Source organism: Cupressus sempervirens, chromosome 4 (assembly GCF_028749045.1).
Source record: "Cupressus sempervirens isolate cs-2001-9-10 chromosome 4, ASM2874904v1, whole genome shotgun sequence".
Lineage (NCBI taxonomy): Eukaryota > Viridiplantae > Streptophyta > Pinopsida > Cupressales > Cupressaceae > Cupressus > Cupressus sempervirens.
In genome coordinates, this window is record NC_143121.1 from 70455821 (window position 1) to 70480319 (window position 24499).

Below are 24499 nucleotides of genomic sequence, written 5' to 3' on the forward strand. Positions count from 1 at the left end.
TGAGAAAACTACAATTTATCATAAGAACAATACAAAGATTCTCAAGTAGCTTTTTCATTCAAATCCATGCTCAAGTCATGCTTCAAAATTTGTCAATTGTTTAGTGAAGAAAGGGCTTGGCTGAAAGGTCAAAAGAGGAGAGTGAGTAAGAAAAATTATGCATGCCCAAAAAAAAATTCAATTGATTTAATCATTTAAGAGGATATGGTGATTACTTGGCTATCAAATTTCTATTAGATTACCAATTATTTTTTATTGCTAACACAATTCTGATGGTGATCAGTAAAAAAAGGGGAAAGGGGAACAATAACTTGCATACATGAATAGCTTTAATTATATAGATCTTGAATGGAAAGCTTTGGTTATCCTAATGAAATATAACATCATTTCATCTACATGCAAGGAGACACACTTGTTTCCTCATGTCACTTTCACCTATTCTAGTTGTCTCTACCTATACCTTCAAAAAAGATCACACAACAACCTCTCACACCTCACCACACAACACCTCCATCACCTCACACCTCCTGGATCTTTATCAACACCATATCCCTATAAGCTTCCAAATGAATTAACTCATTTCTAATACAATACCTTCATTATTCATAAGGTTCTAGACATCTTAGAGGCTTCACAACACCAATACAAATCGCTCTACCTAATAACCTCCCTTGGAAGGTAGATTAAGAACTCAAATTACCCAAAAAACTTCTCAAACTAAAGGTGGATTGAGATATCTCTTACTGATATTGACATAATTTGAAGACTATGGATTCCCACTATTTGGTCAAATAAATAATCTACAAACTGAGTCTTCAAGATGGCAAGATACATAGGAGAATGAAATGAAGAGATAAGCTTAAAGTTCAAAAGTAGGAATAAAGATATCAGTAAATAGAAGACTGATCATCATTTTCAAACCATACCAAATACCTTGGTAGTGCCTCATTGGTCAATTTTAAGTTGGAGCCTTTTTGGAAAAAATATGTTGGATTATACTACAAGATATCAAAAAGATTTTAAGATGGAGCTTTTTCCTAAATTAAAAGTTAATTACACAAGATATCAAAAAGATTTTCATTTTTAAAACATTTTAATGTTTGTGAAGGGAAAAAGAGGTAGTTACATCTCCAAGATGCAGTTAAAATTGAAATGTAAATATATGTTGGACTGAGTAAGTAAAGAGGAAGGTTTGAGTTCTGGAAAGAGGGAAGACAATAGAAGAATTTTTCCAGTTATGCACAGAATGTAGAGTTTGCCAGCTCTAACTTTTTAATCAAAAAAATAAGGAGAGTTTCAATCTGTGCATTTAATTGTAAGCTTTCCTTATGTGTAAATTTAGAATCTTGCTTTGGTGTTGTTATCTGGCCATCATTATGGAATATGTGAATTCCAAATATATTTATTTAGAAGGTATCATTGTTCATTCTCCTAATTATCATTTATAGGTATGTAGTGAATGATCTATGGCATCTGTTTTTGCTCCCTTAGTCTAATTTTATAATTGCATTTGTGTAATGACCATTCACAAATGTTAGTTTTTTCTGGTCAAAATTTATGATTACATTTGTGTCATGACTATACACAAATGTTATATTTTCCTTTCGTGCTCTCTGGTCATTAGTATACCCCTATAACCAAACTATGCCAGTAGAGTTGCACCTCTCAAATGCAATGAAGTGGTGATCTCCACAACTATTGATGGCATTGGTCTTTATCAATTAGGCTAGAAGAGTTAAAAATCAACAATTTTTTATAAAGGAAAATTTGTTTACCAAGTGGATCCATAAACTACCCTTGCATTTTCTTGTTCATGCTTTTAGTATTTCACTAAATTTCATTTTTGGTTAAAACAAGCTTTCATCCATCTCTATGTCGTATTGAAAGTTAGTACCATATATCCTAGCAAAACTTCATGCTTTGACCTACATCAAGGAGCTTGAAAAAATTTATGACCTAGGAATCCCACAAGGCACTAAGTTCGGGTGCCTTTGAAGAGATTGTTGTAATAGTTTTGGGTAATGAATGATAGCTTGTCTTGTTGGTCGACGTGATTTTCCTCCAACAAAGCAAAAAATGAAAACTTATAGACCTAGGTAAAATTCATTTACTTGGGTATCCATTTTGCATTTCATATAGCTAATACTATCCATGTCAATTAATAATGCCCAAAGTTGTAAAAAGTAAAGCATAGCATTAATTTCCATCTAGCTAGTTAAGTGTGATTGTGATGAAATTCTTCAATCAAGGGACTACTATTCCTTGTCCTTTTCACTCATGGATGGGTCATACAAATGCTGGAGAAGTTGCTATAAGCTTTCTTTGATGTAAGGAAGAAGCAACGAAATATTCCTAAGGTATATTAAAGTATAACTTGCATTCTTGCAAAAGATTAAGGGGATATAGGAAATACTGAAATAAAAGTGTATGGGGTAATTCTTGTAAGAAATTGAATGTTAAGAGTAGTGAATGAAGTATTTTAGAGAATTTTCACATATACTTAAAATCTTCAAAACTTTAAATATGTTTAGTACTTCAGAGAATTTTCACATATACTTAAAATCTTCAAAACTTCAAATATGTTTAGTAAGTTGAGGGGGGTTTTTGCAATTGCAATCTACATAGTAATGCAAGGTATTTTCCTTTACCTATAAGTACAATAGCAAATAGTAACTCCTTGGCAAGGGGTAAAAATCCATTCTTATTGCCTCTATAAGAGAGTGTGATGCTTGGGATCTTAGATTAAGGCTTATACAAATGTTTCAATCCTTATATAGACTTGAACTCTTGTAAATTTGTATGGTCTAGCTACAACACCATCCTAGAACCCATCACATCAATGGTGGATGCCCTACAACTAAGCTACTAGCCTATTGAAAATATTGTGTCTAAATATTCTAGATTGCCACTATTAAATCACTCATTAGGAGTTCATTTATAGGTATTGTATGTGGACTATGGATACATACACTTAGAGATACATACTTGGTCACTAGGTTTTGAATTAGTTTAACCATGTTAGGTCAAACTATGATATCTAATGAAGAAGTTTTCAGCACATAATTTCAAAAGCTTATTTATAAATCATCCATTTTGCAATAAATAGTATGGTTTTGGATACATGAATATTCACTATCTTTTGAGTTAATCAAGTGAATATAAATATTACCAATCTAAAGAAAAAAATTATGTTATGAAAAACTATGATATGCATAGTTTTACAAGCTAACTTATAAATCGTTCCATTTTTAACAAATAGTTTATGGAGATTGAACATGTCTTTATATGCATGCTTTCTTATTTCCTTTTGTGCATTTATATGTATTTGTGCACAAGTTTTTCAATAATTATTTCCTACTCTAGTTTGTTGCAATTTTAGATCTTCATGTATATGTAATGTTATGCATTTCAAAAAAGGGGAGGTTTTTTAAAACTTTGATAGCTAGAGTAAAGAAACTATGAAGATTCAATAACAATTTCTTTTCTAGAATACAAATTTAACTTGGACAAGCCACTATGTTCTATTTCAAAGCTTGATATAATGAATATGATTGAAGACCTTGAAATAATCTCAAGCAATTTGTGCCAGCTTGCCTTTGATTTCAATCTTTACATTTAAATCAAGACAACCACCACATTCTAGTCATTGATTTAATGATCAGTTATTGTTGGATGTTCTTTCACTAGATATTTTATAGTAATATGGTAGTAATATGCAAGATAACAAAACCCTTTATTACTTTTGAATCATATTTTCCAAGCTATCTTATGCATTTTCTATTAAGCATTGCATTGCTTTGGAAGGGCTCTTACTTAATGATTCCTTTTTGTTCTTGAACCTAATAAATAGTTGATCATTAGGAGGGATCGACCAGTGAACTAACGTGTGACAAGGAATGATTGCATCTAGCATAGGTGCCATTGTAGGTAAGAAGCAACCATTTTCCATCGAATTTCCTTTCATTCCTTTGTTGTTTACTGTATTTTGATTTGCCTTAGGTGTCTTTTCTATTTAGGTTTACATTTCTCCTATGGTTTGTAGGTTGATTGAGTTGCCATTGCAGATGTTTAACAAGTTTTAGTTTCTAGTCACCAATCTGATTTGATCCGCTTTATATAGTAGGAATGAATGATCCTAAATCCACATAAAAAGCTTCTAAAACTCTTGTTCTCCCTCTATTAATTATATGCACCTACAAGATAGCTTAAGAAAACTAGAGTAATAGGCAACTTAATTAATTAAATCAAAGTGATTTAATTAATAAGTGCAAATAAATAATTACTCTAACACCCCCCCTTAAGTGAAGCTCAGGAGGTAAGCTAACCTAGCACAGCTATGAAAGCAGAAAATTGGGTCCTGGCAACAAGGCCTGATCAGGTACCCAATCACAACAAAATCTCTATAAAGAGGAGAAATAGAGAAAACCACATGGGAAAAACCCTACTTCAAAAAGAGATAGCAAAGAACGTTCTAGAAGAAGGAACAAAGAAAGATCATGAAGAGAACCACTGAAGCATGAAAAGCCGCAAAAATCTATCGAAAATGCTGATCTATAGAACCTCCATGGAAATAGAAGGCACAAACTGAGCGTGTCTATATGGTAGATGATCCATCTCACCGAAATGCATAGGTAGCCAGCCACTGTAATCGCCTAGTATCTAAGATCAAGTACTAAATACATAGCTCACACCAATGAACCATCAACCAAAGAAGCATAGAACAAAAATATAACCCCCCCTTAAGGTTGGTGAGGTGATGGGCATCTAAAGAGGTGGGCCAAAGAATCTCCTACAACATAGGAACTAGACACATCGAGAGTGAGGTATAGACACCAATAAAGGCACGTGTCATCAACACTGCATGAGGCAAAAGAGAAAAAATAATGAATATCAACAATGATCAGAAAAAACATAAGGCTGAAACAATAGAAGGTAGAGCCCAAAATGAAGTATCTAAAGCAACAAAATTGATCCCTGGACCTGAAACAAACAGGATATCCACCAGAATGCTAAAATGAAAAAGAATAAATAAGATGTGTCTGGAACAACAACCAGCATCATTGGAAAGAGCACAAAAAGAGCTTTCCAGCAATATAAAGAAGTCCAAAAATAGAGATCGGATGCTCAAGATATGCCTCCCAGAGTGAAAAATAGAACATCTAGCTTTTACACCCAAGGAGCAGAGGTAGAGTAGAGGAGGGCGACTAGGTCACTAGTGGTAGTGGTGGGTGGGAGGCGCTACTACAGTGGAGCCACTACGGAGCCGCTCGCGAACCATTGAGTGATAATTGCTATTGGTGACCTCAGTGGTTCCGCTGCGGTTAACTAACCGTTGGCGAATTAAAAAGCCACAATTTTTTTTTTTGTGATTTTTAATAATTTTCAGTGCCTCAGAGTGTGTGCAGAGTCGTATGGCCCTACCGAGCAAAAAAAATTTGCCTCCTAGATCAACGCTGTCCAAATTAGACAAATTTTATATCAAAACAAGGGTTTTGACACCTTCTGAATCCATCTGTGACATATATTTGGCCTCAAACTACTTCAAAAATTAGTGACCCCCCTATTTTCTCATAAAAAGCCTGAAAAAACACTAGATTTGATCTGCCAAACCCTTGTTCTCCCTTTTTCTTGAAACATCAAAAAAGCTACAACAGATCTAGCTCTGATACCATGTAGGATTTGAGAAAAAGTGCACAACAAATCCATGAAGCCCAAGAAAAGCTGCATGCAGAAAACCTATCACAGAGAAGAAAAAGACAAGAAGAGGCAATTGTTTGATCTAAAAAACTCATACGAAGAAAATATTATTCAACGGATCTTCATAATGAAAAATTCAAAGAGATCAATCCTTATAAAAGGAGATCAAAACCCGAAAAGGGTAACCTAAAGCCTAAAAAAGCTAGGTTTCCCTTTTTGGGTTTTGATTTCCTTTTATAAGGATTGATCTCTTTGTATTTTTTATTATGAAGATCCATTGAATAATATTTTCTTCGTCTGAGTTTTTCAGATCAAACCGTTGCCTTTTCTTGTCTTTTTCTTCTCTATGATAGGTTTTCTGCATGCAAGTTTTCTTGGGCTTCGTGGATTTGTTGTGCGCTTTTGCTCAAATCCTAAATGGTATCAGAGCCATATCTGTTGTAGCTTGTTCGGTGTTTCAAGAAAAAGGGAGAACAAGGGTTTGACGGATCAGATCTGGTGTTTTACAAGTTTTAGTTTTGCGATGTGATGTTTGACAATATAATTAATATAAAATATTAATTATATGTACCTACAAGATAGCTTAAGCAAACTAGAGTAATAGGCAACTTAATTAATTAAATCAAAGTTATTTAATTAATAAGTGCAAACAATTAATTAGTCTAACACCCCCCCTTAAGCGAAGCTCAAGAGGTAAGCTAACCTAGCACAACTAAGAAAGCAAGAAAAAATGGGTCCTAGCAACAAGGCCTAATCAGGTACCCAAAACAAAGAAATCTCTGTAAACCGGAGACAAAGGAGAAAACCCAGTGGGAAAAACCCCTCTCCAAAAAGAGATACCAAAGAATGTTCTAGAAGATAGGAACGAAGAGAAGATCATGAAGAAAACCATCAAAGCAGAAGAAGTCGCAAACTCTATCAAAAAAAATTGTTGATCTAAAGATCCTCCACGAAAATAGAAGGTGCAAACTGAGAGTGTTTATATGGTAGGTGATCCATCTCACTGAAATGCATAGGTAACTAGCCACTACAATTGTCTAGTATATAGGATCAAAATACTAAATACATAGCTTACTCCAATGAACCATCGAACCAAGGAAGCATTAGAACCAACAATATAACCCCCCCTTAATGCAAACGACATGAGGTGATAGGAAACTGAAAAGATGGGCCAAAAATCTCCTACAACATAGGAACCAAACACATCGAGAGTGAGGTACAGACACCTATAAAGGCACATGTCATCGACACTACATGAAGCAAAAGAGGAAGAGGGCACAAAATTGGCAAACAACTATCCCCCCCCCCCCCCCCCCATGGCACTTTATAAAATAGTGCCAGTACAACAAACCACAATGATGAAAAGGATCTCAAAATGCAAGAGTGGCACTTTATCTTAGTGTGTTTGCATAAAGATGCTTACAAATGATATCAACAATGATTAGAAAGGGAAAAAAGCTAATACAAAAGATAGTACAACCCAAAACAAAAGATCTCATGCCAAGAAAATGATCCTCAAACCTGAAAACCCAAGATATCCATCATAGAGAAAAAAATGCCAAAAACATGATAGAAAGAGCATGGGGCAAAATCTAAAAGAAATTACATCATTTCTAAAAAGTAGATAGAGCCAACTTTCCAAAAATATCATGTTTTCAAAAAATAGAGATGGGATGCACAAGAGACGCTTGTCGGAGTCAAAAATAGAACTTCAAACTTCAACTACAAAAATAAGAAGCTAAATTAATCAAAACAAAAAAAATCCTACACCACTATCTCCGTCTCAGAATCAGCTTTTCAGTGCTTCTTTCAGATCAGAAAAAGACCTCTGTATGCCCAAGATATTACCAAAAAACCAACTGTAGGTCAAAAAGGACCCTGGAGAGGTGCTGGAGGGCTGATGATGCAGTGTTGACATCAACATTTTACGAAAAAAATTGACAACCACGGGGCCATCGCAGCAAAAAAGGCCACATGGTAGTGGCACTACTGACTGGACCTGCTAACGTGGCAGGGGCCACGTGGCAGATGCTAATGTAGCACCCATGTCATGTGTCAACGGCAAGTTGGTGTAAAATGTGCCACATGGGCAAGACTCCACATTGGCGTTGCTGAGATGGTGGGGCCGTAGGGGCGGCTTCAGTTGGGGGCACCGCCTAGAAGGTGGAGGGCTGACGGCGCGACGGTGGTCGCAGGGGCGGTGGCCAAGCTGTGGTGGCGCGCCAGTGGTGGTTGCATGTGGGCCAAGCGCAGGTGGTCCTCCGATGGCGTGTGGGTGGTGCACAGGTGGCCACTGGGCAGAGCGGCCCAAAAATAATTTTTTAAATTTTTTTTTTTGAAAAATTGTAATAAATACGTCTGTACAACCTCCCAAGGGAAAAAAAAAATTTGCCGGACACTACGGAAGCCAAAAAAGACAAATTTTATATGGATCCTAACTGTAAATGGCCTTCCAAATCCAATGGCAGCATCCGTTTGGGCCCAAAGTGCTCCTAAAAAATATTCTTCCTCTCGATTGAAGAAAAAAGCATAAACAAACTAGGGTTTGTGTCTTCGAATCGTGACTTCAAAAATGATTCAATAGAGAAGCAGTAGGGAGGCTCTGATACCATGCAGAAGTTGTGAAAACCAACTTCACAGATTGCCAAGATCACCTGCATGCAAATAACCTGCTGAAGAGAAATCGAAAAAAGAAGGAAAAAATAGAGCTTGGAAAAACTCAACAAGATGAGAGAGAAACTGTATTCCAAGATCGATTGAATTGAATAATGGATGAAAAAAGAATTACAAGAGTTCAACCTTAACGGTGAATGAAAGCCCTAAAGCCTAAAAAAGCTAGGTTGCACAATATAATTAATATAAAATATTAATTATATGTACCTACAAGATAGCTTAAGCAAACTAGAGTAATAGGCAACTTGATTAATTAAATCAAAGTGATTTAATTAATAAGTGTAAACAATTAATTACACTAATAGTTTGTAGGTTGATCGAGTTGTCATTGCAGATGTTTGACAAGTTTTAGTTTCCATTGCAGATGTTTGACAAGTTTCAAGTTGACATTGCAAACAATTGAAACGTTTCAAGTTGTCATCACTAAGCAGTAGAAATCTACAACTTTTCTAATCACATTATGTATTTGCCAAGGGTTTCATTAAATCAATGAGTAATTTTTTTGCAGATATACACATTAGTTACACTGAATTTTTCTTTCAAAACCATATGTGCAAATATAAACATTAAGTACAACATGTCCAATTTATTTGTAGCTATATTTTCCTATGAAGAAAGATCATGCCTAACAATATAAACCGAGAAAAAAATAACGAGACAATGGCTACATTATGGTCTTAGTTCTGAAGAAAAGTTGATAAATGTAATTGCCCTTGCAAAAAGTGTAAGGGCTTAAAGAATCGAAGAATTCTAATCACAACATCTCAGAGTTATTGTAAGCAACATGGTCATGTTGAAGGGGGGCACGATTTTTGTCCATTACTGAATGTGGATTTCCTACTAGAGGAATATGGAGGTGTGAATATCCAAGTTGAGGATAGTACTCCCATGGAAGAAGATGATAATGTGCTACAAGACATGATTGAAGAAGATGGTATTGGAGCAAATGATGAAGAGGCTCACGATGATGGTACTAGTGCATCTGATAATAATGATGAAGATGGTCTTGATATACCTTTACTTGAGAAGGCACACAAGCCCCTTTATGAAGGCTCCCAAACAACTCTTCTCTCGGCTATAGTGTTGTTGGTGAACTTAAAGGTTATGAATGGTTCATCCAATATAGCAATGTCACGTATGCTAAGGTATGCCATTTTTGTTATCTTCAATGTTAGCATACAATTACTATTCATTATATTAATAATGCATATTTTTTATTGTAGGTTGATAGGTGAGTTTTTGTTACCACCATCAAACATTATATCTTGTTTGTAGTGAGAATTATCTACCATTGTGAATTGGATTGGAATGAAGTATCAGACAATACATGCATGTCCCAATAATCACATTTTATATCATAAACAACATAAATTTTCAATAGAATGCCCTAATTGGCATATTAGTAGATATCGATCAGATCAAATAACAAAAAAGGTTCCTCAAAAGGTTCTTCGATACATTCTCATTATTCCACATCTTCAATGATTATTCAAGTGCACTAGCTTGACACAATTTATGGATTACCATGCATTCAATAGAAGTCAAGATGACATTATGCAAATACCTACAGATGGTTCTACATTTAAAGAGATAGAAAAAGCATGGTCACACTTTAAAAAAGAACCTTGTAATCTGAAGCTTTCATTTGAAGTAGACGATGTCAATCCATTTGGAGATATGAGATCTGTTTACTCAATGTGGCCTATTTTTGTTATTAACAATAACATTCCTCCTCAGATGTCCATAAAGAGGAAGCACATAATGTTTTCAATGATTGTGCAAGGTTTTTTTTCATTTGATAGTTATCTAAATTAATTTATAAATAGTGCATGAAAATGGTCATAATAATTATGTAATGTTTATGTTCATTCAATTACTAGGTAAGTACCAAGTTAAAGATATAAACATGTATATCGATCCCTTAATTGACGATTTGTTAAAGTTATGGAATGGCATCACTATGTATGACATCTCTAGACCAATAAGACATCGACAATTTCAATTCCATGCAATACTTGTATGGACAATACATGATGCCCCTAGGATAACTCATTTTTGCATTATGTTATATTGTTAGGATCACATATTTTTGGTTTGTTATAGTGCTTACACATTATTTTTGTATGCTTAAGTTGTGCATGATAATTGTACATGATCTTTTAAGTCTTTAGACAAATGGAAAATTTGTATGTCCAGTTTGTGGTCTGAAGATGAAATTTTGTCATTCAAGAAGTTTAGGAAAGCAAGTGTTTGATGAGTTTAGGCACTTTCTCCACAATAATCATAAGTATCAAATTACCGAAAAACATTTTTTTAATGGGAAAGAAGAGACATCATCAAGGCTACGAAGAATGACACCTCATCTATGGAAGTTGGAATACGATCAACTAAATCATCAAGGTAATGTCCAGTTTGTCATTTGAAGTTTAAAATTTATATTTTGATATTGTCTTATATTTAGTAATAATGTAATTGATGCTTGTGAATGTCTTCAAGGCATCAATGACTAACTTCCTAGAGGAATGAAAATTTATCCTACTCAATTTAGTAGGTTACCATACTACAAAGATCTCCCAATCATGCATTTGTTTGATGCTATGCATATTGGAAAGAATGTAATAGAGATACTATGAAAAATATTGGATGGAAGGTGTGATAGAGAAAAAATTGCCAAAATTTGTACTAACATTCATGAATCCAATCATGCACTAAAAGATTTCATTGAATCAAATAGCAATGGAGACTGCATAAATATGAGTGCCCTTCCTTGGTTATTAACAGAGCAAAAAAGTGATGCATTAAAAGAAGTCATGAAAAAAAAATCTCACAAGATTTGCTACAAATATAATCACTCTTCTATCAAAGAAAGGTGATTTTGGGCCAAGGTTGAAAGCACATTATTGGAATACCTTCATCAAGGTAAGTCATGTTCTCTATTTATAGTATATTTGTAAAATTGAATGTACTACCTATTGCATTATTTAATAATATATTAAAATGATCATTTTTTAATGATTGTAATAAGTCCTACCTCTATCCCTCCCACACCAATTTGACAACAATATTAAACAAGTTATATATATGATCTTGAAAAATACACGAGGTTATAAGTTTTTTTTTCTTAGATTTGTATAATTTTATCTGAAATCTATTATATAGTTTTATCTAAAATCTCATTTATATGTTCTGGCATGTTGAATCTCTTTTAGGTGGTTATCCTCTAAAGAAATTGATAAAAAAAGGTATAAAATATTGGAAGAGAAAAATTCCACAACTTATGTGTGAAATGCAAATGGGCTACTGCTTTATTCCGCTCTTATAGATCTGATGTCATTGATTTCATTTGGAATTTGGTACTGCATTCATCCTTTGCTCATTCTTGGAAATGGCTCCCTCATCACTCGTGATAAGCAGCACAACTATTACATGATGGCTCACCCTTTAGATATCTTTCTAGGAAACCACAACAACAACCATTATCGAACCATTCCACAAATTGTGCCAATGAAGTTGCATATAGATGACTTTGGAGAGCCCTTGCATAGAAATTAGGATGCTTCATGACCCTCTAATAGAAAGGATGCTAATGCCAATATTCAAAATCTGAAAAATGTATTTTTCTTGAACACCAGCACTGATTCTATTGGAGGATCACTGGGAGCTTTCATTTTAGTATCTCCCATTAGCCACGATAGGTTCATAACAAATTGCTAGAGTGCCAAGCAACCACCTAATGCTATACGAGGTCTCATCATTAGATCAACTTCAAAATTGCTGAACAAACACACTATAGGATGGCAACCGCTGCCAAGCCTCTTCCAAAATTGCGCTAGTCTAAGACAATGATCTAAGAGAGACTCCACGGGTAGGCATTTTTTGGGGGATTCACCTGCTCTATTTTTTTTAAAGAACTTAGTTTGGTCAAAATTTTGACCATCTCCTCATGGTTTTCCACCAACCATTGGTCAAATTTTTGACCAATCCTTTGGTTGTGACCATGGCATCCTATTCGATGGATGGGCCATATTTGGTCAACATTTTGACTAATTCTTGAAAGTTTTCCACCAAGAATTTGTCAAACTTTCGACCAATTCTTGATAGTTTTCTACAAACAATTGGTAGAAATTTTGACCAATTTTTGATAGTTTTCTACCAATAATTGGTGGAAATTTTGACCGATGCTTGAAAGTTTTCTACCAAGAATTGGTCAAAATTTAGACCAATCCTTGATAGTTTTCTACCAATAATTGGAGGAAATTTCGACCAATTATTGATTGTTTTCTACCAGTAATTGGTGGAAATTTCAACCAATGCTTGGAAGTTCTTCACTAAGAATAGGTCAAAATTTAGACCAATTATTGATTGTTTTCTACCAACAATTGGTGGAAATTTCAACCAAAACTTGAAATTTTTTGACCAATAGTTGGTTGAAATTTCAACCAACAATGAAAAATTAGGATTAACAGAGACAAAACCATTTCAACCAACCCTTGGTCAAAATTTTGACCAACCTGTAAGTTGGTCAAAATTTCAATGAGAAAAATAATGATAAACTGGTTGATAGAAATTTCGACCAACCTAGGTCAAAATTTCAACCAAAATTCATCAAAAATTGAGTCCAAATTTATTAGTGAAAATTCATTGAATATTGATAACACATTATGTTTACAGGTGGTGCATCATTGTTGGCTATATTATTTGATGTTCATTTCCTTGATATTGATCAATGGTCATTGTTTAAACCTCATAACATTTTCCTAGAGCTTATGTGAATTTACAATCACATGATATATCTTCATAGTCTTATAGTCAAATGTAATTTAGTATCCATAATCTTAAGCTATACTATGTCTACAATATCGTGCAGTTTGCATTTTTCATTCAACTTTCCAATTACACTAGCTCACTCTAACAACTCTTTAAAAAATTACTAGAACTAAGAAAAGTCATGAGATGATAATATGCTAGATCCCAAAAGAAATCCTAATTAAAAATAATCTCATAGCCTTTGAGAATCCATGTGAAGTCAATTGATCGGTAAATTTGTTGAAATATTTTATCATGTGAAATGGAATTTTGGTTGTTCGTTATTATTTCATATGACACATTAGTTAATCATTATACTTGAATTTCACATGACATGTTTCTTAATCATTATGCTTGAAATTAAAATTGAATATTATGGAAATTGAAAATGATTGTGTTATTTTGGAGTTTATTTGATATTTTGAAATCATGGAAATATGTTATTACTATAGGACCTTTCATTTTTGTAGGAGCACAATGAAGTGGGGGGAGTATTGCCAAAATGGGAGTTAGGAATGGGTCACCAAATCCACTGATGAACTATTGGTATGGAATCTAACTACCTGACTAAGGATAGACAACTTGACAAGCAAGAGTAAACATTGAACTACCATGAGCTAACTATTTATCATATATCATTAAATAATAAAATAAAACCACTAAGCATTGACAAAAAAAAATTACCTTTAGAATTTAAGAACATTTTGTTGCATAAAGAATGATTTAATATAACAATTCCCTGATGCCTATAGATACTCATACATGTACATACATACATATGTATATGTACATAAGTTAATTAAGATGTACATACACCTATTTTGAATGTATACATAAAATACATATGTTTAGGAGTCACACATATATGCATGTATGTGTACATACACATGTGAGTATAGGTAAGTACAACAATGTCTTTATATTAAAACATTAAGAGGGTGAAGCTATTATTATTATTTCACCTTGGCTATGGTTTGATATTATTTCATGTATGGACACCTTTCATAATTGTTATTCCATTGGGCCTTATAATTGTTAAATGGTTTCTTATAATTTATTATATTTTTAAAATGATGGCTTTGTTGAATGTCTTTCCACCTCGAACTTCTTGCATAATTGATCATCCAATTGGTGAGCATTTATATTCTACACTCACCTCTCATGATGGGTTTATTATTACTTCTCCCATTTTGCTCTACAGATTAATTTCTACACTCTACTTCTTGTCATGATTTTTTTTTTCTTCCATATGTTTTATTATTACTCTAAAGCTAGTGTGTATTCAATTCCATTGATTGTTCCAATTGTGCCAAATTAATGGCTAGAGTACCAATTTTCATCTACAGGATGAAGCTTTGTGATTATTTCTACACAGGAGCCTCAACGACATTCAACCTTGATTGATTTCATACAGTGCTCAAGTAGAGATTTACAATTTCCATGCCATAATTTATACTATGTTTATCTTTGTATTTTTCAAAATTCAAAACATAGAATTATCTGATTGGCCTAACAAAAGAAGGAAACGATATATTTCTTTAATCTAGAATCTACAATTATTCACAACATGTGTATTTATCATTTTTCTTTCCTCCTGTATTGCTAGAAGGAGACATCATGATGGTGAAAAGAATATTTCCCTAAAGACACTTTTGAGTATAATTGTGCATTTACAATGAATCTCTATCAAAGAGTGCCAACTCATACAGGGGTGTTGTCAATATACTTCCAAGATGAGTGCAACACATGTATCCTATTGGAACAATGTGAAAAGAATTATATTTCTCATTTGTAATGTCATAGGCCAAATTGGGAATAATGAGATGGTAGTGTCTATATTCAAAAAGCAATTTTTTCATGGAGTATCCTAGGTGTAAGGCAATTTTGCATCACCCAAAAAAATTTCTAATTCTAGTTTTGCAATTTTGTGTTTCCAATAAGGGCTATTCCTGTGCAGAGCTTCTATTTGTGGGAGCTTTCTAATTTTAATAAGTTGATATTATATGCTCAAATTATTCTAATCTCATATGTGGAGGCTCATCTTAGACATAGTAGCCTACCAAATAAGTTGCATTGTCATATCAAATGTATTAGTGCAGCTATTATAGAATTTTGGTATGAATTTTGGCTATCCAAACTTTAGGTCCATCAATGAAGGGACAAATAGTTCTAAAACAAGGAAAAACCTTGTTGATGGACACTCACATGATTAGCAATTGTAGGTCTCTAGTAAGGGTTCTGGAATGGGGCTATAATAGCCCATCAAGTCAATGGTGTTCTAGTTATGGTCTCCAAAAGTGGACCCATCCAAAAATGCAATTTGTAAATTGTCTTGAGTTGATCCTATGTAATAAATGGCAATGAAATGATATAATACAAGGTTACTTGGCATCAAGGGCTAGGGCTTAGTGTCTATAACCTTCTTGAGTGGTGAAAATTTCCTATATAAGGAAGGCTCATAGATTTTCTATGGGAGTTTTGGGTGATAGTTGTAGCTCTGTCTTGCAGACGGTTGTAAGGAAGGCACCCATGTGGGTTTGCATATTGTAATTATGTAATTTTTCTTTTGTGGAAATAATAAGTGTAGACACCTAAAAATCCTTTAGAAATTAAAGTATTTTTATTGTCTGAAAAACTCCCTGATGACATCATCATTTATTAATTAATTATTTTATTTATTTATTTATTTATTTGTATGCCATTAAATCCCTTTATCTTAATTAAAAATATTTAATTAAGGAATCCCTCCCAAAAATGTTTAAATCTTATTTAAACAATATTTCCTTATTTATTAATTATTTAATTAATAAATTGACCAAAAATCCCAAAATAAATAAATAATTTATTTTTTGCCCAAAACTTGGCCAATTTCCTTAAGACCACTAACCTCTTCCAAAATCTTATAATTCTTCTTTAATTTCGATTAAAGGCTAATCCCATCATTTCCTATCCCTAATCCCAACTCAAAATATTTAATTAAGATTAAATATTAATCCTCATGTTTATTAAAAATATTTTAATAAATATCTCCTCAACCCAAACCCTTGAAATAAATAAAACTTTATTTATTTCCTAAAAACTTTATTTATCCTCATCCTAGGAAGTTCTAGACTCTTCTAGAAAGTCTTCATCCTCATCCAAAGCCTAGACTCTTCTAGAAGATGTCAATCCTTATCTTTGACCCTAATCCTAATCCCCCCCCCCCCAACCTTGTCACATTCCCTAAACATGGGTTAAGACTTGCTAACCCAAGCCAAAGCCAACAAATATCTCCTCCTTCACCCACCCTCATTAAATGCCATCCACTTGCCCATCTCTAACAAGCCTACTCTAATCTTAACCCAAGCCTAATCCAAGCCTTAATCATTTTCACATTCCTAAGTCAAGCTTAAGACTTTCTTAATCCAACCCAAGTCAAAATATTTCAACTCTCTCACAAATATCCCAACCATAAAACTTTATGAAGCCCACAAAGCCATAAATGACTCTTACAAGCCCATTCATTGCTCTTACAAGCCATTATGAAGGTCTTTATGAGCTTTGAGCCTCCTTTGTTAACCCCTCAACCTCTCTTGCTCTAACCAATGACCCTGTGACATGTGTCACTCCCCGATTGGCTATAAGAAAGCACAATCCATGTGCTCTCCTCTCATTCAATCTAAACCTTCCATAAGCTTTCTCTCATCCTTGCATCCTAGCCCCTGATCTCTCAAGCCCTTTGCCTATTTAAGGAATCCTCTCCCAAGCCATTTTAACACAATCACCCATAGTAACAAAGTAATGCCATTTTGATCATGAAGTAAAGCCATAATGCCAATTTTGAGAAGCCATTTTACATCAAATCCATTCACCCAAGCCAAAATCCATCAAGAACACCATTGATGCCTTTGGAGAATCAAGCATACATCCTATCTAATTAGACAAAGCTACTCAACAAGAGAGCTTCTCATTGAGACAGCCCATTAATGGCTCATATTCTCAATCGAGAGCTAATCTTAGTCTATTTTGAAGTTACGTTTATTTATCTTTGTAAATACTTTTGATTTGATATTTAGTATTCTTTGCATTACTAATCCTCGTATACAATAAGAAGCTCATATATTACTCTCCTAATTTGTATTTTTCTCTATTTTTGTTATGTGTTGTGGTATTAAGGGGAGTACCCTTCATCAAGTGGTATCAAAGTGATATTTCCTAAGTGTGTAAATAGATAGTCGATTGGGAAGCAGTTTACACCAAGATAGTGGTTTAGGTTGAGTGTGTGGATAGATCATTGATTGTGAGTTAACTTTCTCTAGAGTTTCAGTGGAAGCACAAAAATACCTCCATAAAGAGAGTATGGTGGAAGAGCCACATTTGTTACATCTAAGGGTTTTAGAGCCCTCCAGAGGCAAATGCATGCATTGGAAGAACATATATGTAGAGGAATGAATCTTGTCGTAAGAAATAAAAGTGAGGATGGAGGAGAAGAAGAATAAAATCTTGAAGAAGAGGTAGTTTTGAACCTAGGAGAAAAGAGGCTTATTAAGGCCATCTCCAAGATTGGAAAAAGACCTAAGTTTGAGGTTCCCACATTTTTTGAGAAATCTTAACCCAGAGGAGTTGATCAATTATGTCAATGAATTGGAGGAATACTTTTAGTATAAATATATATTAAGGATCTTGATAGGATCAATTTTGCAAAGGCCAAATTGAATGGTCATGTGAAGATTTGGTGGCAGGAGATTTGGTTGGAGCACAAGTAGAATAGAGAAGGAAAAAATCACAAGATCGAACTAGATGATAGCTAAATTGAAGCGACAATTCATTCTCATGGATAATGAGATTGATCTACTAAAGAAAATGAAAGGGTTAAAGCAAGCAGGAAGATTTTTTCAGGAGTATACCAAAGAGTTATACTGAATTCTCAATAGAGCTGGCCATGTGGAAGCTGATATGGAGAAATTTGCATGTTATCTTAATGGGGTGAGGAAAAACATTCAAGAGGAGCTAAGTCTCATTTGAATGACCTGTATTGAGGAGGCATGATAGTTTTCCTTGAGAGAAGAGGATAAGATGAACAAGAAGTTTGATAATAAAAATAGCAAAAGAAGATGTTGTAGAAGAATGGAAGACGGTCTTATGAAAGCCAAAATGATTATCAAAAGAAGGATGAGGCTAGTAGTAGAAACTAAAATCAAAGGGGAAATAATCATTTCCATGATCAGGATAATAGAGATCAAAGAGGAAGAGGAAAAGGGAAAGGATATGATATAGGAGGTTTTCGTGGATCTTGTTCTCACTGTAGAGAAGACAGGCATAGTGCATTTTACTTTCCTCAATGGAAAGGAAAGACTGATAGAAGAACTTAAGGCTAGACTAGAGTTGTGCATATTTATGAAGATGTCAAATCCTCATATTTTGAAGATGTTAAAAGAGGAGAATTCCTAGTTAATAGAAGATTTCTTCTGAGAGGTGAGAATTAACCTGATCAAAGGAGGAGCTCATTTCACACCAGGTGCAATTTTGAAGATAATTGTTGTGATATGATCATTGATGGTGGAATGCTGAAAATCTGGTGTTAGAAAAGATGGTCATGAAGTTAAATCTCAAGAGGCACAAACACTCACATCAATACAGTATCATCTGGGTACATGATGACAACAAGGTCATGGTCAATGAGTAGTGCCTAATGAATTTCAAGATTAGAAGCTACTAGGATGAGGTTCTTTGTGATATCATATATATGGACATTATGTCTCTAGGTAGGCCATGGTAGTTTGACATGTATGTTGTACATGATAGGTGTGCAAATACCTACACTCTAACAAAGGATGGAGTGAAACAAAAGTTAAACTCATTGAAGGAGAAAGAAGAAAAGGTATGTACTGTTACTAGAATATGTTTTATGGTGGAAATTAGTTTCTCAAGGGTATAAGGCATGAGCGTATCTATTTTGTTGTAATTCCAAAAGATTGTACCACATAATGTACCTAATGGATTGCCCCCACTCAAGAAGATCAGTCACCAAATGGACTTAATTCTAGGAGCCAATTTTCTAAACAAGGCAGCACACAGAATAACACTAACAGAAAGTGAAGAGTTGAATAGACAAGTTCATGAGTTGTTGCAAAGGGGTTGATTTGAGAAAGTATGAGCCCATGTCATGTTGTACCAGAAGTATTAGAACCTAATAAGAATGAAGAATCGAGGATGTGTATAGATTCACAAGATATCAACAAGATCACAATCAAGTACAAATTTCCATTGCCACGGATGGATGATATTATGGATTTTTTTAGTAGAGTTGTGTATTTCACAAAGATAGATCTGAAGATTGCATACCATCATATTCACATGATTGAAAAATTGCCTTCAAGACAAGAGAAGGATAACCAATGGACTGAGCACTTTCATGAGGCTCATGAATGAGGTACAAAAGGATTTTATAGGTAAGTTTGTCATTGTTTCCCTAGATGATATTTTGATCTATAGTAAGACATTGCATAAGCATTTCATGCACATTCTTAAGATGTTTAACAAGTTAAGGGAGGAAAATATGTTGATAGATTTGAAGAAGTGTAGTTTGGTGAAGGATTTGGTGCACTTGGGATTTGTAATATTAGTAGAAGGTCTAAAAATAGATTGTTAGAAAGTGAAGGCTATCCTCGAATGACCTACTCCAAGGAGTGCAACAGAGGTAAGATCTTTTCATGAACTGACTAGTTTTAATGGAAATTTTATCAGAGTTTTTAGCAATATTTTTGGACCTTTGACAAAAAAAAATGAGAGGAGGTAGCAAAGAATTAAAGTGAACTATAGGAGTAGATAAGGGTTTTAATCTATTGAAATAGCAAGTTACATAGAAGTTTAATGTAACACTTCCACATTTTAATAAGGTGTTTCAAGTAGACTATGATGCTAGTGGTATTGCAATAGGTTTGTTTTGAGCCAAGAAGGTAGACATGTTGCTTATTTAAGTGAGAAATTGAATGATGCCAAAAGAAAGTATTTTTTTATGATCAAGAATTTTATGATATAGTTCAAGCATTAAAGAAGTGGAGACATTATCTTCTTCCTCAGGAGTTTCTTTTGTATACTGATCATCAAGCTTTATAATATTTGAATTGTCAAGGAAAATTGAATTAAAGGCATTTGAAGAAGGTTTTGAAACACAGAAGTGGGAACTCTAGCAGAGTTGTAGATGCTTTTAGGAAAAGAATTTTTATGCTAATAGAAATGCAGATTGAGGTGGTTGGGTTCAGGAAACTCAAGAATTTGTATCTGGAGGATCCTAATTTTGCTGAGCCTTGGAAAGCTTGTGCAGAACCTATTACACTTGATAGGACAAAGTGGCTAGATTTCATAATACAAGATGTTATGTTGCTCAAGGGAAGTCAATTGTACATCCCATAAATTCTATAAGGGAAAATCTCACTAAGGAGAAGCATAGTGAAGGATTGGTTGGACACTTTGGTAGAGATGAAACGATTGCTTTGATTGCTAAGACTTATTACTGACTATAGTTGCAACAAGATGTAAAGAAGTTTGTGTAGACTTGCAAAGTATGTGGAAAAAGGAGTAAAGAAAAATGCAGGGTTATATCATCCATTACCTATGCCTAAGAATTCATAGGAAGATGTCAGCATGGATTTTACTCTTGGTTTACCAAGGACACAGTGAGGGCATGATTCGATATTTGTGGTGGTTGATATATTTTTTAAGATGGGACATTTTGTTCCCTTTAAGAAGACTAGTGATGTTGTTCATGTGTCAGAGTTATTTTTCAGAGAAATGGTGAGACTATATGATCTTCCAAAGAACATAGTTTATGATTGAGATACCAAGTTTGTTGAGTATATTCGGTGTACATTGTGGAAGAAGTTAAAGATAGGTTTGAGGTTCTATCCATAACATCATCCAAAAACTAATGTAAAAATAGAAGTTGTAAATCAAAGTTTGAGCAATTTTCTTAGATGTTTGGTTGGAGATAAATTAAAAGGTTAGGATCTGATCTTATCATAGGAAGAATTTGCATACAATAATTTTGTCAACAGGAGTACTGGTAAATCACCATTCTAGATTGTATAAGGAAGCAATCCCATAAATGCTTCTAAATTGAGGTAGTTGGATAAAGGAGAGATAATTAGTGCTAAGATAGAAGATATTGTTGAAAACATTTGAAGAACGTCCATGAGGAGGTGAGGAAGCACATTACATAAATGAGTACACAATATAAGGCTAAGGCAAATGTGATAAGGAGGAATAAGGACTTTCATTTTAGATAAAGTCATGGTTCATTTGAGGAAGGAGAGATATTTGGTGGGCACATATAATAAGCTGAAAATGAATAAGTTTGGACCATGCAAGATGATGAATAGGTGTGATTATGGAAAACCCTATTAAATAGAGTTTCTAGGTGAACTAAATACTTCACCAGTATTTAACAATTTAGCTTTGAGAAAATATTCTAAAGGAGGTGATGATGAAGTTGTAGAAGCACAATGGGTATTCTAGCATCTACTTTAGCTACAAAGGAGATTGAGGAGATATTGGACAATCATTTGGAAAGAAGCACAAGAAACAGAACATATAAAGAGTGTCTAGTCAAATGGAAATGGAGGCCAATGGAGGATTTATCATGGCCAGCATGGGAGGAGGTTGGTCATCTTGGTTTTCCTCTAAATACTTGAGATGTGAAAAGCTCACTTCTCAAATTACCTCAAGTATCAAATGTAGGAGCATCCTGGGTGTAAGGGCAATCTTGCATCATCCAAAAATATTTCTTATTACAGTTTTCTTATTTTGTGTTTCCAATAAAGGCTATTCCTGTACAGAGTTGCTATTTGTAGGAGCTTGCTAATTTTAGTAAGTTGATATTATTTGTTCAAATTATTCTAATCTAATATGTGAAGGTTCATCTTAGACATATCAGCCTTCCAGATGGGTTTCATTCTCATATCATATGTATTAGTGTAGTTATTGCATATTTTCAGTATGGATTTTGGTTATCCAAACTTTAGGTCAAACAATGAAAGCCTAAATGGCACTAAAAAAAGATGAAACCTTGGCTAATATATGCTTGAGTGATTAACCATTGCAAATCGCTAATCGAGGATTCCAGGATGGGGTTATAATAGCTCATCAAGTCAATGGTTTCATAGTTATGGTCTCAGAAGTGGACCCACCTCAAAATCTAATTTGTAAATTGTCTTGAGTCGGTCCTATGTAATAAAGTGTAATGAAATGATACAATATGAGGTTGGTCGGCCTCAAGAGTTAGGGCTTAGTATCTAGAACCTTCTTAGGTGGTAAAAAGTGCCTATATAAGGAAGAGTTGTAAGTTGTCCAGGGTAGTTCTAGGTGATACTCACAACTCTGTCTTGTAGATTGTTGTAAGAAAGGTGCCCATGTGAGTGTTCATATTGTAATTTTGTAATTCCACATTTGTAACAACGATAAGAAGCTTGTGATTTTTTCTCTCAATTTGTGGCATTTATTTGTTTTTGTTGTGTGTTGTAGTATTAAGGGGAGCACCATTCATCAATTTCACTTATGGAATCACCTAGAAATTTATCCATGAGGACCAACATTGTTGAGATGAAGGGTGAGAATGTGAATACCCCTACAAGAAAAAGTAAACATAAATCAGTAACAATAATCATATCTAAATAAGTAAGTCAACTCATGGTAGTCCATTGTATAATTTATAGTTGTCAAGTTGAGCAATGGGTGATCAAACTTATATATTGCCCACCTAAATCCTTAGCCAAGGTAGGTTAGTGAGTGATTGTTGTTGTGATCACTAGAGGTCAGAGTGCTAGTAGTTAGAAGATTGGTTTATGTAAGGTGTTCATAGCCTCGTTAGCTAACTAGCTAACACTCTAACACCAAGATACTCAATGGCAGGATAATGATGTCTCAAGTCTAATCCCATGGTAGGGAGGGTCTTTCTTGGTAGAGATTGTGTGGGGATTCTTAAGGCTTTTCAGTTGGGAGGTTAAACCCATGGCAATACTTCTCCTTTCTTTCAGATGTTAAGGCTTGCACAACACAGGGACATTATCCATATTTTCTTGGGTACTTCATGTTCTTGCATTTCATTTTTTATATATAGATATGTAATTAAACGTTGTTATTGCTTTACATTAGATATCAAGATTCACTTACACTTAATAATCATGAGTTGGAAATGAAATAGATGTGGTAGTTTTAATTGTATTTCATTTGAGCCTAGATTAGAAAAGTTATATTAATTTTCAGTTTTATGAATTGCAAGTTATAATTATGCTCATAATTCCCCTTCTTTTGAATGTGTAGATTAATTGTTATAATTGTCACTGCTTTAATTCGGTTAATATTGTAAAGGTATTACATTTAAGTAATGGATTAATTGAATTCTGGGAATTAGCATGTTACATATGTTATCAGAGTGTTGGGTTTGACTTTGAACCTTGGACTCATCACACTTTTAGCCAACAAGAAAACTAAAAAATATAGATTTAAATGTTAAGTAGGATGTACACCTAAATGACTCCTTGTAAGAAACCCCAATACCCCATATTCTATTAGGATTAATAAGACAAAAATAACAATTACATGCAAATATAACCAATATCAAAAAATAATAATGCACACACAAGAGAACACAAGACACAAAGATTTAACGTGGTTCACCCAAATCCCTGGGCTACATCCACCAACAACGAGACCAATATTTTTATTATCCAATGATTACAACTTGATTACAATCTGTAATCCCTTACAACTCAATACCACCACAAGAAGAAATTGTTGCATCATACCTTATGAAATCCCTAATCCTAAGCTATTTATACAAGATTTTATGAAATCCAACTTCGAAGATGCCCAAGATCACCTGCATGCGAAAACTTGTCAAAGAGAAGCCAAGGAAGGAAGAGCGTGGAGTAAAGAAAAAACCCTAAACGGACATGAGAGAGAAAAAAGAATGCAAACACAAGAGAAAATGTATTTACAATAGAATGTGATGAAAATACAATGAGGGAGCCTGAATATAAAGAGCTCCAAGAATCTTCTAGAACGAGCTAGAAGACGCTAGGAGATAAGTGTGACAACTAAGCATACATCCACATGAGGTGGAAATTCCTCGAACAATGTGAGAGGATAAGTATGACTTAGGAGAGAATAAACTCATGTATTGTCAACAACTTATAATAAACTCCTAGACTACAATTAATATTATGCTTATCAAAGAAGATGGTTAGAGTTTCTAGTAGATTACAACTTTGAGATTGTTGGAGTTGATGAAATCCAACTCTAAAGATGCCCAAGATCACCTACATGTGAAAACCTATCAAAGAGA